Genomic DNA, 12,446 nt, shown 5'->3' on the forward strand with positions numbered 1-12,446 from the left:
ATCGATATTCAAGGGAGTCGGAAAAAATATCGATATAACCGGGACTATCGATATATCCGACCCTGTTTGCATGTAATTTTCTCTGTGCGTGCATAGAAATAGTATCGATATAACCGGGACTATCGATATATCCGATATCGACATAACGAGACTTTACTGTAGTATTTTTGTGACAGGTCCTCCTGATCAAATATGAAACAATTTGATCATATTCAAGCTAAGTCCTGATATGAAGTCAAAAACACCAATAATGACGCAGATGAATCAAACTTAAAGGACAACCGACACCTCCGGACAAGTTGTGTCCATAATTTGTAAAATCACTTCAAATGACTTCGACTGAGCGCATTTTGCAAAGATTCCACGGCATATAGCTATATTTTACGTTTTAAGACTCGCACTGAATATTCAGGAAGTCTTGTTTTCGAGTTGATGACGATGGCTGACGTGACGTCACGTTTGGAACGCTCCTGTCCAAGAAAGCGACACACAATGAATTTTGGGTACTTTGTTTGGTCTGAGAACTTCGTGTTGATCCGTGTTGATGGCGAAATTAGAAGAAAAACACATAAATAACGCGATTGTGAATCGTTGTGTGTTGCACCAAGACAACTATTTGATACTAGTCGACACAAATTCCCAGCGGACAAATCAGCCCATTTCCAACGGAGCTTGGGCGCCATCTTGTGCATTTTCTGGGATGCTACATTGGAGTCCTGACAGCTCGAATTGATATGGGAGGACTCCTTTAATCGATTGCAAACATGTATGCTTTCCTCTTCAGAACTATTTGAATCATATTCATAACTGGATGAGTAACAAGAAAGCATCTTCGTCATGATCTGGTTGGCGACCAATGGGGGGCGCTGTCAGCCCTGCCTGCAGCCTCGCAGGTGCTGGTCGTTTTAATCACTGACACTTAAAAGGACACCCGGCACGACCATCCGGTGTCGGTTCATTGTTTGCTGCATGTTTGTTGCATGCTTTGTATGCAGCGCATGTTTGTTTAACCTTGGCGGACTTTTACACTTGATCTTCTTTTGATACTTTGTATTTTTTCCGTTCAGATGATTTTGATGTTTTACATTTTGTTCTTGATGACCTTTATTTTAATACAATTTGTCAAACAACCTCCTGCTCCCTCCTGCCTGCTTTTTGGGATCCGCACCCGCCATCACCACCTCGTGATGGAAGGACTGATAAAATGTGCCCTTTTTTCGGTCAGGGGCGTTCCTTCAGTGACATCACAACTTATATTATATTAGTATTTTAGATGCTATAAAACGTTTTCCTGATGTCAGTTAGGAAACAAAAAAAGTGACGTCGGTTGTCCTTTGAGCTTAATTCCCAAAAGGACAGCTACGTACTTCCGTGTGAGTCAAAACAACGCAAAACAACGACCTTTAGAACGGCTGAAAAAAATAAGTCGTGACCATTTTTCAACGGCCTCTTGTTCATTTTACTCACATCGACTCCAGACGTTTCATCTAATGATAGTTTCATTTATTCTAGCTGAGGCCTGATCCTCATCTGTTATAGATGACGTGTCAATTATGGAAGCATTTGTAAGTCATTCACAAGGGCTTTTTGGAACACTGAGAGTTTCGTATGCCTGTCATGCTTTCAACCCTAATCGTGCACATTTCTCTTAATGGTTACTAAGAGTGGACATGTGGGATCCTAAAGCTTTTTACAAAGCTTTCTGCATCGGCCTTATCTGGAGAGTAAACAATTTGTCACCAGCGAGATTGTTACACGTCATTTGTTCTCTTCAACTCTAACTACCAAGGAACATTCTAGCTGAGTCAGTTATTTTCAAACTTTTAAGCAGATCACATTTCATGCACCATATAGTATTATTATGATGCCAAGTAGGCCCTACCAGGAAATATTGCTTGTTCTATGAAGTAAAAATTGCTTGATGAGCCAGTGAAGGAGACGAACATATAGGGACAACTGTGTAAAGTTTTGGTTATCGATCCTGGAGCTAAGGGAGAGAAACTTCTACCAAGTTTCTTTCTAATCACGCTAGACCAAGCTAACAAACTGAGTCATATACAGTGAGACCTCAACTTACAAACACCTTATCTCACAAACTTTTTGTCTTACAAACGTCAAATTTGTGAAAATTAAACCTTATAATAAGCACTATTTTCATAATACACACCCACCACGGCTGGCGGAGTGATCAGAATCAGAATCAGAATCAGAATACCTTTATTCGTCCCGCAATGGGGAAATTTGCAGTCCACAGCAGCAATTGAAGAGGGATGGGGTTGGGGTGGGATCTTCGGCGGAAGCACACGACCGAACAGCACCAGAGGTTAAGTTACCAACAGTCCTTATGCAAGGTGACTCTCCTTCCATAAGCCATCAACGACCATCAAAAAGGTAAATAAAACTTTATTTTACAGCACAGTTTATTTCTTTAATTACAGTCGTCATGTAATGCGCCTCTCTTTCCAAACATCAATTCCCTTTGACCTTCGACCGCCAACGCCATTCCATCACAAATGTAAATAAAGTGACTTTATGATACAATGCAGTGTATTTCTTTCATTACAATACAATAGCACATTTATTATACATAGAATAAGGTATGTTGTATATAGTTTTAAGGCTTATTTAGTTGAAAAGTATATTTTATGGAAACCCAGGAACGGATTATTTCCATTTTAATGGTTTCCTATGGGATTTTTTTTTTTTTAGATACACACTTTTCGCCTTACACATTCTGTCTGGGAACCAATTAAGTTCGTAAGTTGAGGTCTCACTGTACAGTGATACCTCAGTTTATGATGGAGAATAGGAAGTTATCATATTTAAAAGTTTCATGCTGTTATATGCTTAGTCAACATGTGTGACTCGAATACACAATTGAAGCACAGACAACCTGGGGTCAATCAGGTCAACAGACACAGCAAGTTAAACTGTCATCTTCATCGAAGAGATCTGGCCTTGGACAGAATTTAGGTCTTGGGAAACTCCTTTATCACCGAAGCAATTTACGACTTGAAACTCCTTCACAGGAAGAGCTCATTAGCCAGGTTACAAATTTATCATTTGTCCCCTACGATTAGCTGACGGCAAGTTCGGGTTATGATCCGACTGCTGCCCAAAGACAGCTGGGAGAGGCTCCAGATGTCACGATTTGCAAGGTGCTGGGTGGTGGCGGACCCCAAAAAAAAGCAAGCAGGAGGGAAAAATGATCCTGTGACTGTAAAGTGACCTTGAGAGTTTTGAAAGACGCTTGTAAGTGAAATGTATTATTATTATTTATTATTATTATTAAAATGGAGCACGTGCGTACACATCTTGGTGAGTTCTTGTCGTCTTTTTTGTCTGTTTCTCTGTGACATAAAGGCCTTAGGAATCACGACTGCGCAAATTGAAATGTCGAATGGCATTCAGGCTTCTGATGGTTCTGTCATTGGAGGGGAAACTTGACTTTGTTCCGACCTCTATTTCTTCAGTTGTGAGAAAGAATTGATTAAAAGGACTGACTGCGTGTGAAGTCATTGGACGGAGGGTAAACAACTGCGTGGGATGCTTTGATTCGATCACCCTTGCTGTTTTCCCTTTCATTCCTTCGTCTTTCAGACTGTATCGGTTTGGATTGTCATTATTATTATTATTATTATTATTATTATTATTATTGTTATTATTGTTCTCCCCGGTGTCACGTTTTTGTTTGCGTACAACAGGTGGCACTGTCGGTCCCGCCTGCAGCTCCACAGGTTTTGGTTGTTTTAATCAGTATTCTATTCTATGATGGTTTTGTTTGCTACTTTGGACCTGTTTGTTCTGATGACTTTGTTGTTTGAGATTTAGTTCTTGTTAAAAGTCGGAATTTTGAGTTAAAATTCGGAATTCTGAGTTAAAATTCGGTATTCTGAGTTCAAAGTCGCAATTCTGAGTTAAAAGTCGGAATTCTGACTTAAGAGTCGGAATTCTGAGTTGAAAATCTGAATTCTGCGTGAAATATGTTTGCGTGGCTTCCGGTTTGAGTGAACGCTGGCGCGTCTGGCTGCCACTGCTCACCCGCAGAAAAACATTTTTGTTCATATCCTGTGACTGTAGAGTGTCCTTGAGAGTTTTGAAAGGCACTTATAAATTTAATGTATTGTTATAATTGGATTAGCCTTTATTAGACTGGCAGTGGAGAAATTGACATTTCACAGCAACAATGTTATGAAAGGAAGAGGAAAGGAAAGAAAGAAGTAGAAAAACAAAATACAGTAGCTGCTGTAAAGGCAGCCACTCTCGCGGCGCCATCTTGAAGTCAAAATAATAAAAAAATCGAAATAACAAATCCAGTGATACCTCGGTTTACGAACCCCTTGGCTTACAAACTTTTCGGTTAACGAACGTTAAATTGATGAACATTTTACCTTGGCATCCGAACTTTACCTTGGCATACGAACTTTTTTCGTACACGGAGCTGCCTCAATGAGTGATGTGTCGTTCGTGAATGAGCCCGTTCTAACAACAAAATGGAAGCTGACTGTTTTTGTCCTCCATTCCCCGCCCCCAGTCTTCGGTTAAAGCCACGTGATTGGTCAAGACCGCAGTAGTGAGCGGAGGTGGTTTAAACATGAAAGAGACAGGCGGACGACAGTGAGAGTTTAAACTTTGATTGGTCAAAGGCAGAGTGTAGACTGCAAGGTTAAAATATCCCATTAATCAGGCTCCACAAACAACCCGCACAAGCTATCTGTACACTTGATACAAAAAGTTATCAACCACGCTAAACAGAACACAATTGCTGAGGAACTAGATAAAATGATCACAGAGAAAGCACCTACAAGGGATCATTCCTCAAGATGGTGAAAGAAGAAGGTTACGTTCCTCATCAAGCATTAAATGCTGATGAAACCGTCCACTCAATTCCATCAAGCCATCAACGACCATCACAAAGGTAAATAAAACTACTTTATTATACTGTCCAGTTTATTTCTTTAATTATAATACCATAGCAAATTTATTATACATAGAATAAGGTATATTTTGTGTAATTTTAAGCTTAGAAAGTAGAAATTTATGTTTTATGGGGACCTGGGAACGGATTATTCTCATTTTAATGGTTTCCTATGGGAAATTAATTTTTGGGATACACACTTTTCGCCCTACACACTCTGTCTGGGAACCGATTAAGTTTGTAAGCCAAGGTATCACTGTATAATAAAAGATAGATAAAAGTTATAAGATAGTGGTTATATTAACGTCAAAGGTTTTGATGCACACAACAAAATAACTATAAGATGCATTTTTAACAAAATTATCATTATTATTATTATTATTATTATTATTATTATTATTCTTTTCCAATGCAAAAGGGCTCTTGTGCAAGTTATATGAGCTTGAAATGTGGGCGACTGTCCAAAATACAACGCAGTACATACATATTGGTTTATATAGCACTTTAACAACAGTTTAAACTGGAACAAAGCGCTAAAATTGTCCCATTTCATTTAATAAATCAGATTTTTATACACATCGATGGGTGGGCCACATTGTAGTTACGGTTTCTCCATCTTTCTCTCTCTGTCTCTTTTTCAGTCTGTCTTTCTCTCTCTTTCTGTCTCTTATGCTTGTTTTTAGTTTGTGGAAAAAAAAAATATATTTAGGGGGGAAAAAATGCTTGTTGCATTGGCCGGGAATCGAACCCGGGCCTCCCGCGTGGCAGGCGAGAATTCTACCACTGAACCACCAATGCTTGATGTTATTGTCAAAGGATATATCTTAAGGCTAGTACACATCCGCCTATAAAAATAGTTGTCGAAACCACGGCCACCTGAAATGTCTTTCTTAACAGTTCGTCGAAGAAAAGATTTACTTTTAAGATTTACAAAAGATTTGGTTGTTTTTATTGTTAAAAGAGCAAAAGCAAAATCGGCAGGCCATCGTTCCCACTTCTTAAAGTTATGACGGTGGTTTGCTACATTGCCGATTTCATCAATTGGACTTTCTGATACAAAGCCAAGGTGGATACCACATAATCTTGCAATCTTGCACAACACTTAGCAGATAAGAATACATGCGTTCTTCCATAATCGCTGTTGACAGTCTGCCCTTGCATCTATGTGATTATGTTTGCGGATGTAAATGACGCGTGCTTTGATGTGAACGATGACAGCGTGAAAGCTTGTACGTGATGAGATAACTACAACTAATGTCCTCGTTTATGCGTGCTTGAATTTACAAAAGTGGATTCGTGTTAACTGACAAAAGTGCATTCAAGACAGAAAGGGTGAATGGAACTGAAAACATACGTGACACTACGAACGATAAGTGCTTAAGATAATGACCCGGAAATACCCGATCATTCGGAAACATTCTCGAGTTTTTCACACGGACACGTGCGTGTGTAACTTCTCGTGTGTATACTTTTGCAAGTATTTTTAACTGTTACAAGTACATTGAAGCTGATTTGTGTGTGAGCCGCCCGACGGAGCTGTCAGCCCGTTTCAGTGGGGAATTATGAATTCTCCAACAGATTCTGGATAATGACAGCGTGGGAAGAAGACACGCCGAGAGTCCCATACCTGTCAATCTGCGAGACACTGTGACCTTACTAACGGTTCGATTTTCCCTTACCCTTACTTACTGAGAAAAAAAACATACGCGTGTGTAATATTTCATTGTGCAATTTTAAAATGTCACATATGTAAACATTAAAGGACAACCAACGCCCTCTGATAAATTCTGTCCATAATTTGTAAAATCACTTCAAATGACTTCTATTGGGCGTATTTTACAAAGATTCCACCGCACGTGGCTATATTTTACGTTTTAAGACTTGCGCTGAATATTCAGGAAGTTTTGTTTTCGAGTTGATGACGATGCCTGACGTGACGTCACGTCTGGAACGCCCCTGACCGAGAAAGGGAAACACAATGCATTTTGGGTACTTTGTTTGGTATGAAAACATTGTATTGATCGGTGTTGATGGCAAAATTAGAAGGAAAACACATAAATAATGCAATTATGAATCGTTGTGTGTTGCACCGAGACTACTATTTGATACTAGTTGACACAAATTCCCAGCAGACAAATCAGCCCATTTCCAATTTCCAAGATGGAGCTTGGGCGGCATCTTGTGCATTTTCTGGGACGCTACATTGGAGTCCTGACGGCTCGAATTGATACGGGAAGAATTTATGCTTTCCTCTTCAGAACTATTTGAATCATATTCATAACTGGATGAGTAACAAGAAAGCATGTCCAAATCTGAAGCCATTGCTTTGATTCTCGAGCAAGGCAAGATGTCCTTGTGTGATGTCACGAACAAGGGGGCGGGACCTTCTGAAACTCGCCATCTCTGAGGTCATTTGAAGTAGTTTTAAGACACATCCCTTGTAGGTGCTTTCCCTGCGATAATTTTATCTAGTTCCTCATCAATTGTGTTCTGTTTAGCTGGGTTGATAGCGTGATGCGTACAGATGGCTTGTGCGAGTTGTTTGTGGAGATTGATGGGATATTTTAACCTTGCAGTCTACACTCTGCTTTTGAAGTATCAAAGTTGAAACTCTCACTGTCGTCTGCCTGTCTCTTGAATGTTTAAACCACCCCCTTCACTGTTGAGTTCTTGACCAATCACATGGCTTTAACCGAAGACTGGGGGCGGGGAATAGAGGACAAAAACAGTCGGCTGCCGTTTTGTTGTTAGAAGAACGGGCTCGTTCACTTATTGAAGCAGCGTCGTGTACGGAAAAAGTTCGTATGCCAAGGTAAAATTTTCATAAATGTAACATTCGTAAACCGAAAAATTCACTTTATGTTGAAGGTAACGTCCATGAGTCATCTTCGTCCTCTCACATTAAGAATAGTCATTACACCGACGTCAACTTTTTGTCCCTATTTCAGCTGTCAGTCACTAATGGGTTCTTATTTTTTTTCTTTAATTGTTACCTCCATTGCTCCCACAGCTATATTTTCATTTCCGTGTGATGACGAATGAGTTGCTTTTGGCATTTTTCTTTTATTTGCTCTCATTTTAATTTCCATCTCATTTCATACCACAACAGTGGATTTATTTTGCTCCTAGAAAAAAAAAGACCGAATATATCGATCCATCTTTGTACTGTATGTTCTCAAACAGGAAGTATTGTAATAATAATACATTTTATTTATTAGCGGCTTTCAAAACTCTCAAGGTCACTTTATAGTCACCGGATAAGTTTTTCTGAGGGTGAGCAGCGGCAGCCACACGCGCCAGCGTTCACTCAACCCGGAAGTAACATAAAAAAAAAAAGAATAATAATATATACAGTTTATATACAGGTAACATCTGAGTTACGACCGGGTTCCGTTCTGACAAAACAGTCGTAAGTCAAACGGTGGTCAGTCGAGATCCATATTAAATACACAGATAGAAAGCTGGCTAGCCAGCGAGTAGATAGCGAGTATATTGCCAACAGATAGATAGATAGCCACTTAGATAGCTATATAGCTAATAATAATAATAATACATTTAATTTATAAGCGCCGTTCAAAACTCTGAAGGTCACTTTACAGTCACAGGATCAGTTTTTCTGTGGGTGAGCAGCGGCAGCCACACGCGCCAGCTTTCACTCAACCCGGAAGTAAATAGAAAGCTAGCTAGCCAGCTAGTAGACAGCTCATAGATTGCTCGCTACATATTTAGCCACCTAGATAGCTCCATAGCTAATAGCTAGCTAGCTCGCGAGTTAGTTAGCTAATACACTGAATGTCACTATTAAATACACAGCTAGAAAGCTAGCTAGACAGCTAGTAGATAGCCAACAGATAGATAGCTAGCCACTTAGATAGCTATATAGCTAATAATAATAATAATAATAATAATAATAATAATAATCCATTTAATTTATAAGCGCCTTTCAAAACTCAAGGTCACTTTACAGTCACAGGATCAGTTTTTCTGTGGGTGAGCAGCGGCGGCCACACACACCAGCACTCCCCATGCGTCCACTCCAGTGCCAGGGCTTTTGTCATTGTCACTCCAATTCCAGGAGCCATATAATATTGATTTTTTAGGACTACATAAACATTGAATGGCGCGTAAGAAATGTTAGAAAATAGTTAATTAACAAGTTATATAATGTGAATGTCAAAAAAAGAAGTTCCCGTCGCAAAACTCAGCTGATCATTTTTGCGTCATTTGACGTAAATTAGAGATTGGATTGAAAAACGGTTTTAGCGAGACCATAAACGGAGTTAATTGCCTGAAAGAAAATTGCTATGGTGTCACACCATTAATGAATTTATTGTTTCACTGGCGACACTTTCAATTTAGAAGGCCATTATATAAAATATCATCAGGGGGCTGCATGTTAATGGATTCGATCACCTGAAAGGTCTCTCGCCATTAACTTTCCATGTGGAGATAGCATTGTCAAGTTCTAAGACAAAATAGCCATGGCATTATCATCTTCTTTCTGTGTGAAAAAAAAAAAAAAAATCATTTCCTGCTTCTGGGCGGTAGAAGCAAACCCAACTGTGAACAAGAGGCGTGGCATAGATGAATATTATAGTAAAAATTAAACTTGACCGAATAGCCTTCTCTGCAGGCCTAAAGATATCTGAATCACAGACTGATCTTAAATATCTATTAGCTAGCTAACTTTCTATCCGAATTACAGTAAAGTCTCGTTATATCGATATTCAAGGGAGTCCGAAAAAATATCGATATAACCGGGACTATCGATATATCTGATATCGATATAACGAGACTTTACTGTACTTAGCTATCTATTAGCTAGCTAGCTTTCGATCTGACTTCCGGGTTGAGTGAAGGGCGAGCTACCTATCTGTTAGCTATCTATTAGCTAGCTTTCTATCTATTTGAGTGACTTCCGGGATGAGTGAACGCTGGCGCGTGTGGCTGCCGCTGCTCACCCACAGAAAAACGTATTCTGTGGCTGTAAAGTGACCTTGAGAGTTTTGAAAGGCGCTTACAAATTCAATGTATTATTATTATTATTATTATTATATTTTGTCCATGAATTCTTATTAAATAATTCCAAATTGTCATTCAGTTTCCTTTCATTACTTTTTCCCTGTTGCGTTGCTTCCAGACATATGTTTTTGTATTTAAGAATAGTAATACATTTGATTTATAGGCACCTTTCAAAACTTTCAAGGTCACTTTACAGTCACAGGATGATCGATGAGAAGGTTTCTTCAGCCGTCATCTGTATTTCTTTCAAGGTATCGAACGTTTCGCTTCTTATCCAAGAGGCTTCGTCAGCGAACAAAAATCTTTTGCTGGTAGTTTCGACCCTATATATATATCCCTACTGTCCAGACGTGGCGGCGCCAGACTCTGCTATGATTGGTCCCTGCTCTCAGGTTGGGGGGAGCAGAGGACTACTCCCTGCAGCTACACTGATTACTTCTATTGTCCTGCCTGAGTATGGGGTCTACGACCGGCCTCATTGCCCCATTTGCTCTGGTATCACCTCATCAGCAAAACTAAGCATATGTTGCCTAAGAAGTCCAATCATAGCATAGTTCGTAAACTATGATTATCTAGTCACTAGCCAATCCTAGTTTGCGAAAACTGCTCTGATCACAAGCTGCTAGTGACAATAGCATACTGGCCAGAGCTAGCACACAGAATCAGTCGCTAGCTGCATAAGCAAATATATTGTCTGGAGTTATATGAGCATGAAATGAGGGTGGCTGTCCAAAATACAATGCAATACGTACATATCGGTTTATATAGCGCTTTAACAACAGCTGAAGCTGGAACAAAATGCTAACATGGAAAAAAGGGAAATGCTTGTGGAAAAGAAAAAAAAAACATTGGCAAAGCCCATGGCCAGTGCTTTATCGGCACCCAAGCATGAAAAAAACAAAACCGGAATAAATTCAGAAATGGCACTCTGTCATATTTTCAATTTCCGAAAAAATTCGTAAATGGCAGTGAATAAGCTAATATATATTGTGTTGATTTACTAACATTTTGTAAACCCACAATGGCTGAAGGAGAAGAATGGATTTCGTTGGAGATTTCCTGTTTAAGACATTTTCAAGACGGACTTTTCAAGAAAAACACTTATTTTCCGGCTAACAGTACCCTCTAGTGGGCTTGTAGTAAATCACACCACACTTTTTTTCAGTCTGGATTTATTGACACATAGCACTACTGAAGGCCTAGCTCTGACGACCCGCCATTGAAAATGACATACCTTTCCAAAACAATATGATCTCATGAAAATAAAAAAAAGTCCAAATGAAATAAAAACTAACAGAAAATAACAAGCGATTCTAACCCTGTTCCATCCATGGTCATGCTCGAACCAACCTACGCAAGTCCCGAAAATGAAGCTGCACAACAATAGCGAGTGCTCGGCTGGCATTCTTCCCTGAACAACACAACACAGCTCAGCTATTCACCCAACAATAACTGAGTTATGTTTTATCTTCACTTCATCACTTATCTTACCTTACCTGTTCACCCCCCCCCAAAAAAAAAACATAAAAAATCATTGCCCACCTTCAGCCCCCGCCCCCTCCATCAATCGCCTCCACTTTTCGACAGTTGCCCTTCTTGAAGAATGAGGCAGCAATCAATATAAAGCTCCTACTTCTTTTATCAATCAAAGCCTCTTATCAACTGCTACGCTACCGTTCACAGATAACAATATACAGTGATACCTCGGTTTACGAACCCCTTGGCATACAAACTTTTCGATTTACGGACGTTACATTTATGAAAACTTTACCTTGGTATACGAACTATTTTTCGGGATACACACGGAGCTGCCACATTGAGTCATGTGTCGTTCGCAAACGAGCCCTTTCTCCTAACAAGAAAACGGCAGCCGTCTTGTTTGGGTCCTCTTTTCCCCGCCCCCAGTCGTCGGTTAAAGCCACGTGATTGGTCAAGAACGCAGCAGAGAGAGAGAGTCACAAAATGGAGAGAAAACAGTGAAATTTGGACTCGTTTCAACTTTATTTCAAAGGCAGAGTGTAGACTGCTAGGTTAAAATTCCCATCAATCAGGCTCCACAAATAACCCGCACAAGCCATCTGTACACTTAATGCCAAAAGCTATAAGCCCAGCTAAACAGAACACAATTGATGAGGAACAAGGTAAAATTATGGCAGAGAAAGCACCTACAAGGGATCCTCAAGATGGTTAAAGAAGAAGGCTACGTTCCTCATCAAGTGTTTAATGCTGATGAAACCGACCACTTCATTCCATCAAGCCATCAACAACCACCACAAAGGTAAATAAAACGACTTTATAATAATACAGTAATAATACAGTAAACATACAGTAATAATACAGTAGTAATACAATACAGTACAGTTTATTTCTTTCATTACAATACCATAGCACATTTATTATACATAAAATAAGGTATATTTTTGTAGTTTTAAGGCTATTTAGTAGAAAATCATGTTTTATGGGGACCTGGGAACGGATTATTCTCATTTTAATGGTTTCCTATGGA

The 12,446-nt window shown here is 39.5% G+C and overlaps 1 protein-coding gene and 1 non-coding gene across 2 annotated transcripts in view; one reads left to right on the forward strand and one right to left on the reverse strand.

The window, feature by feature from the left end:
- The window catches only part of flt4 (fms related receptor tyrosine kinase 4), a 131,461-nt gene that overhangs the window by 20,039 nt on the left and 98,976 nt on the right, over positions 1–12,446 (forward strand). The gene's annotated exons all lie outside the window — the stretch shown is intronic.
- Positions 5,646–5,716, reverse strand: trnag-gcc (transfer RNA glycine (anticodon GCC)). The gene has a single exon. It is a non-coding gene; the product is annotated as a tRNA-Gly (tRNA).

Source organism: Hippocampus bargibanti, linkage group LG02, assembly GCF_051943395.1.
Source record: "Hippocampus bargibanti isolate YZ-2025 linkage group LG02, ASM5194339v1, whole genome shotgun sequence".
Classification (NCBI taxonomy): domain Eukaryota; kingdom Metazoa; phylum Chordata; class Actinopteri; order Syngnathiformes; family Syngnathidae; genus Hippocampus; species Hippocampus bargibanti.